Source organism: Cynara cardunculus (genome assembly GCF_001531365.2).
Source record: "Cynara cardunculus var. scolymus isolate 2C chromosome LG 8, CcrdV1, whole genome shotgun sequence".
Classification (NCBI taxonomy): Eukaryota; Viridiplantae; Streptophyta; class Magnoliopsida; order Asterales; family Asteraceae; genus Cynara; species Cynara cardunculus.
The window spans coordinates 23395273-23402962 of record NC_037535.1 but is presented as its reverse complement, the minus strand read 5'-3'; positions in this window follow the sequence as shown (position 1 = coordinate 23402962).

The following is a 7690-nucleotide window of genomic DNA, read 5'->3' as shown; positions in this document are numbered from 1 at the left end:
TTTTAGAAGATATATTTAAGGGTCTGTTTGATTTGTGCATTTGAAGGGATTTGGATTTCAAATCCATGTTTGGTTTGCAGAATTTTGTTTGAATTTGAAATCCTACGATTTATTTGAAATTCTTCAAACATAGGATTTTGAAATCCCAAGCTGTGGTCGGGATTTCACGAGATTTACCTAATGCTTATTGGGTAAGTGTTTACCAAGTCACATTACTTCACCAGATGAATATGACAAAAACCAAAAATCTTACCCGGTAAGAGCAAGACAAGAACCAAGAGTCTTATCCGGTAAGTGAAAGACAAGAACCAAGAGTCTTATCCGGTAAGTGAAGATGACGACTCTTACCACGATCAGCACTTACCAGGTAAATTATTGCATCCAATGTCGTTTTGGTGGACTAATATATTATCGGGTAAGAAAGTGATTGTGTTGAATTTTACCAGTAAACGCTTATCGGGTAAGTGATGGGTAAACGACCCTTTAATGTATTAAGAACATCGTATGTTTGCCAAAACTAAATTTTTAGAAGTAAATTTTTGGAATGAAAGTTGAGACATAATATTTTCATATAATACAATATATCTGAGTTTATAGACAAAATAATCATACTGAAAATATGAAATTGGAAAAGGGTAATATCATATGCATCCATCTTTATTTCAGAATCAGATCAAATCATGCATTAGAAATATAAGAAGTAAGTATTGAAGTTGATGTGTATAAGAAGGAAATTAGTAAGTAAAGGTGCCTTTAGCGCACCCCTAAAACATGTGACCAGGTTAATATTGAGAGTACAAAACCTGTCGGCAACCACGACACCAGTAGTACTCGATGTTATTGATTTTAATGAAAAACAATATAGTACAAGTGTACAACATTCATGTTCATAAAGTATCTTAAAAACGTGAATGGACTAAACATATGTTTAAATATTTGAAAACGTACCGAGCGATGAGGGTCGAATGAGATGATTCACCAACTATTTCTTGTCACTTTGTTAATTCCACAAATAATCAAATATCTTAAGTAAGACTAGAAGGGTATTCGTGCAATGCAACAAGATAAATCTTCATTTTAATGTTTAGTTTTTATTATGTCTCTATCTATATACTATGATTTTATGTGGTTTTGAGAAAACGATAATGTTTTTATTTTTGAATGAAATATAAATTTGAAAAAAACATAAAAATTTGAAAAAAATAAATCGATATTAGTATCAAATTAACTATTTAATATATTATTGTTTTTTTTATACTTCCTTAATTCAATTTTTATTATAATTTAATGTAGATTTAATAACAAAGTAATTTATTTTTTATTTAATAATAAATTTTTTTATAAAGATAATAATTAAATAATCTGTTAGAACTCAATGATTATCTTAGTTATATTTTAGATTTTCTATATTTAAAATGGATGTTTATCTTGTATTTGATTATGTTTATCTGCAGTTAATTACAATAATTAAAAAATGGAGCTTTATTAAGTTGTATTTACGCAAAATTACTTACAATCTTGAATATTAAGTAATATGCATCAATAAACAGTACTTCATGCATAAAAAATGATTTTTAAGAGTTTTTGTTAAATAGTCTATAATATAGTATAGATAACGTTTGTAAATATCTGAGTATATTTTATACCAATTTGAAATGTATTTTTTTCCCAGTTTTTTAAATTTTACCTACCTAGTTAATTGACAATAAAATACAAACCAAATTAACCCAGTTTTACGAATATGGATTGTATTACCCCGTTGATGATCCGGGCTTGCCAATAGGTTAACAGACTTAATTTATTTTTTACGTTTTGTAAAAAAATTATATAAAATACATAATAAATAGTAAAAATATAACAGTGTTTAAAAAATAACCAAATATTTATAAAGAATTCAAGAATTTATCAGTTTTCAGAATGTAATTCTTCAACAACCAAATATTTTATGATTTAAAAAATAATAAGATAAATTTGATAATTGGAAATTAAAAAGTATGACAAGGGAAACGAGAATCAAGTGAAAATCGATCGTAGTTATAACTTTAGGTTTTTCTCATAGAGTCGTCGTAGTCGGTAGTACTAAGAATTTTCCTGAATTTTTTATTTTATTTATTAATTTTAAATGATAATAATAAAAATATTAACAGCAGGACAATCCCATTTTTTGGACTACTTATGCCCGCTTGTTAGGGGTGTTTGTGGTCCGATTTGGACGGTTTAACTCTTCAAACCACAAACCAAACCGTAATGGCGGTTTATAAAATTTTCAAACCGAGCGGTTTGACATCAAGTGTCCAGACCGGTCAAACCAGACCACGAAAAGGCGGTCTGGTCTGACCGGTTTAGGCGGTTTGGGCCTTTAATGGACTTCAAAAATTAAACTTAAGAAACATATATAATTTAGAATTTTAGATTAAATATTCATTTTAACAAAACAAAATATGTAAACAAATAAATGTAATAATTAAGCAGCTCTTGAATACGGAGTCGAAGCAATCCAAAGTACAAACAAATAAATATATAACACAATAGAAAACAAACAAATTAACAAAGTTACAACTCTACTTGAGTATTGAGTAACAAAATCCACGACTTCACAACCTTCATTGGTTCAATTCATGTCTTAAGTTCTTGACCAAACAAAACAAAAGCCAAATTTAAGTTGGTTGAATCACTTGGTTGATGTCTTGATGATGATGTGCACCGAAATCAAACCATGGATTAGAAAGATCAATAGATTGATGAAGTTCTTGATGGATTTCAGAAATTGGAGACCGTCAATATCAAATGTGTCGATATGTTCAATGGTTTAATGGTTTTAGTCGTCGATTTTGATTATGTTAGATATTATGCTTAGGGTTATATTTGGGTCATAGCCAATAAGTTAAAAAAGTTGGGTTTGCTAATATTAATATATATATATATATATATATATATAGGGTTGGGTTCACGTGAGACCAATGGTTTTTCGTGAGACCCGTGAGACCAATTTATATTCATTGATCAACTTTATAAGCTAATGATCTAATGGTCTAAAGTTGCACGGTGGCAATTTTGTAATTATTGAGAAATCTCATGGCAATTTTGTGATTAAGAATGTTGAGATTGTAGATCTAATCCAATGGTTGAGAATTGGTCTTACAGGTCTCACGAAAAAGGTTTGGTCTCATATGATCTCAAGTCTATATATATATATATATATATATATATATGGCGGTCGGTTTGGTCCAAACCACCCAAAAAAGGTTCCAAACCATAGATCAGACCAGACCGCCCGGTTTTGCTATTTTACAAACCAGACCGGACCGCCAGACCGCTCAAACCGCCAAAAACGGTCCAGTTTGACTTGGTTCGGCCGGTTTGAACGGTCCAACGGTTTTTTTAACACCCCTACCGCTTGTTAATTTAAACAACTCAGTTTGGATCGATCCATATCTTCGAAAATAGCTGTCCAATCACGTTTTTTTTTACTGAACTGCAAGGTCGATTCTAAGAACTCGTTCCGACTGTAAACTACTCTAATTTTAACGTATTCCACTTCCACCAAAATGCAACCAAGCATCCTTGATCGATCAAACTTTATGATCTTTGAGATCAACGGTTGAGATGAAAAAGTGAAAGGGTTTCCACGACGACTTTTTTTAACCATACAAGGTTTTGAAGTCTAAACGTTGAGAGTCAATTATAAGTATCAATCAGAAGACAACTTGCCTTCTATCAACCACTTGTATCCTTCGAATATGACCACTTTCTATTTTCCACATCTATTAGAATTCTGTTTTTGCCCTTTAAAAAATATATGTTAAAGCGAAAACTGCAAAAAATGAAAAACTGAGTAACACTCTGATAACTGTTCATCTGAACGTTATGCACATGTGCATACAAGTAAATTTTAAGCAATTTGTCCCTTATGCACATGCACATAACATGTATCAATAAACAATACTTCAATTTAAAAATAGAGCTTTAATAAGTTGTACTTATGTAAGATTTAATTGTAATCTTGAATTTTAAGTAACATGAATCAATAAACAATACTTCATGTATAAAAAATGATTTTAAGTGTTTTTATTAAATGCTTTATAATATAGCATAAATAAAATAAAAAGTAAATGTAAGAGTGCAATTTTTCAAAATTGAAAAGGACTAAGTAGCCCCTTCAAATGGACACCATTGGAACATTTAATGCCTATAATTGAGTCAATAGCTTGATACGCACGGAGAATCAACGACCTATATATATATATATATACACAAACACTTTAATTTATTTTGAAAAATAAAGTTTATTTTCATAAAAACAAATTGAATTTTATTAATGTATGTTTGGATTCTAGTGAGAATGAAAGTGATAGTGATAAGAGTATGAAGAGATCTCTACCTTTGGATCAATTCTAATTGAAGATACCACCAGATTAACACTAATTAGATACACTGGACAATCCTGTTATAAAACGCAATTCATGAGTTGTTTTGAGATTAAAAGTGATTAAGGGTCCAAAATCCATTTTTATACTTCTCATCTTAACTCATATTCTCACATAATCTTTCATCTACTTGTCATATATACATATATTTGTAGAAGTCAATATTATTTATTTTGTTTTTAATTCGTGAATCAGACTTTTAAAATAAATAAATTAAGAAAGGTCTAATATTACTGATATGTTAAATGAAATTTGCATGATCTGCATATCTGATCTTTCTGACATTATGCAACTTGGTGGTGTGTGGCCAAAAAACTCTCGATCAATCACTTCTACAACTGTCTTAGATTTCCAAGGTGACTGAATTACGTGAATTATGTGTATATCTCATATGTTATGACTATTTAGAGCAACAATAGTTGGTAATGTAATGTTAGAGGAGATGTCAAGGCCAAGTCTGACCCCTTGGGTTAGGCATTCGACCCCACTTGCAGCTTTCCCTTTTACTCCAGGTTTGTTCCTATGCTTACTTGCCCGCTATCCTAGACAGGTACGTGCTAGCAAAGAAGGGAACTGGCAAGGGATTTCAAATGTAGTCGATGTTGGAGTCGAACATGCCCTCTCAAGTGGAGGTTGGACACCGTGTCTCAGAGGCACAATTGATTGTAAATATCATGAACGCGAGGTGCAGGATACCAGACCGAGAAAGTGGGGCTCCTTCATCTGATCCTATATCTTGATTGGCATGTTAGAACAGAAGTACATGGATTAAAAACGAATTTGATATAAGCAGAAAAAACCGAGGATGTGATTATATTACTATCCTTAAGGAATGTTAGCCCCCACTAGGTCATTGATGGATCTGGACTAATTTCCTCCCAAGGCCTCCTCGAGTTTCAAGAACTGTAGGCAACGATCCTACAAGTTGAAAATGTGCAATGGTTTATAACTAACCGAAAAAACTACCAATTTCGGTTTCCTTAAAACAAATAACCGAAACAGTTTAACAAAAAGTTAACTTGTCGTTAAATGATAGGACCAAAATTGTAAGAAATAGATAGTCTTTGATTTTATATATATAGTCCCTCAACTATACAGTATTGCCAAAAATACCTCTAGGCTTTGCTCCTTTATTCCCTTCAATTCACTTTTCAAAAGTTCAAATGAAATTTGACTAATAAACCAAGAAAACTTTCTTCACTCCTCCTATGTGGGACTAACCTAAAACAAGTGATAAACACTACTCGTTCTAACATGGCATGGTTTGGTTCTTTCTTGAATAATGAATCGTTTTAGATCGTATAGATACATATGCCCTAGAGGGTCGAGTCTCCTCAAATGACATATTTTAGTCTGATACCATACGAGATATATGTAATATTATCGGGTTGCTCTACAAGAAGTCTCTTCTGTAAATAAAGGTATATTCTCACATATATTGAAGAAAAGAAGTCAAAGTCTAGCCGATGTGATACATAGGTAGAAGTGTAGAACCTAAAACATAAAAAGAAACGTATTTCCTCAACAGAACGATGTACTTTTGAATCTCTCTCAATGTGTGTATATTATATCTATCAATGAATGGTTTACTACGTATGCATGTATTTTACTGTGCATGTACATGTTGTGTACAGAATATATACACAGGAAGGTAAAACGGTTGCACATATTTCGTTATTGTGTTATTCATATGAATGCAGACTTATTAACAAAGACATATTTTAAAGTCTCAGGGGTTTAATTGATATAAAATTGTAAATCAAAAGATTGTAATGTAAAAAAGTTGATGGACTAACTTTACAAGTTGACAACAAGTTCAGGGACTGAATTTGTAATTTATCAATAAATAGTAACAAAAAGGGTAATACATAAAAGTCGGAGGAAACATATGTAACTTTGAGAGGACGATAAATCATCGGCCCACAGGCAAAATGCACAACTTCGCCATGCGAATTTTGCCGCCAAAATCCGAAATTGCTCCATCCATCTTCCATTGATCGCAAAACTTTCAAGTTCTTCGTCACTTGTAAGCAATCCTTTTTATTCGTTATCATAAAAATATGGGAACTAGTATTGTATTTCCCATTATTGTTCAATTTTGGACTCTTTCGATGGTCGACGAAGAACTTGATATGGAAATCGGACGTATCGAGGATGTTGTTGGAAGAATGGGGCCGCAGGTTCACGAATCAAGAACACTCGTGATCTACCAATTTATGGAGGTAGTTATGGATTTGGGACTGAAACCCCTGGCTTGATTTTAATCCAGTGATGTCTCTATTTGACTATTTGATCACGGTGATTGATCTTTAAGACGCTAGATCGTTTGTTGTCATTTGCTTTAATTTGACCGGTACTTTGTTTATCAAATGATGTACAATTATCTGGTTTGCTATTCTGTATGCTGACAATGTACTCTACATCTGTCAACCGAATTGCAAAATCGCTGTCATTTTGAAGGATGTTATGATTCCAACAATTCATGTTTTAAGCTTTTTATCGTGCCTAGCATATGGCATTGGTAACGATAGGATAGATATACCAGCTTTTGTATTAATTTGGTAGGTCCTTGCTCTTTGTATCTTAAAAGGTGATAATGTTGTATTTCCCAACTCCTTTTTCATAGCTGTTCTTCATTTTAGTAGTTCTGTTTGTAGGTTAGATTAGGTACATGAAGCTCAGAAGCTCCCACCTCCACTTTCAGTTTTAAGGTTCCACTATAGACATGCTATGGATCCCATTACAAGCCCTACCTACCCTGGCCCCTCCCTCACTCTCTGGGAATGATGATGACTTTATATCATTGGAGTCACAGCATAAATCTTGGCCTATTGCTCTTGGAGCTAATGTGCTTTCTAGTTCACTCATTTTCATATTTGGTTCTGTTTGACAATTGATGTTCCTCACATATGTGGATGTGAACATTAGTACGTACATCTAACATGTGCATCATGCTGGGTATCAGTGTTACTTTGGAAGGTTAGTATACAAGGTATTTCCATATAGATATTTTTGTTTTAGCAAATGAATTGTTTCCATACTCTAATGTTATAACAGTGTTTATCCTTTGTTCTCCTGGTTCTCCCTTAAGGCCTATTTCCATAGTGTTTCAAAGCATTTGTGTTGTGTACTTGTCTAGTTATTCATCAATGTGTGGTGGAAGTTTGGGTGTTGAGAGAAGCAGTTGAAAATCTTATCCTGCAAGTATTGTTATTCATGGAATTGACAGAAGGCATGATGCAGCAACTACAAGCAGACAACCA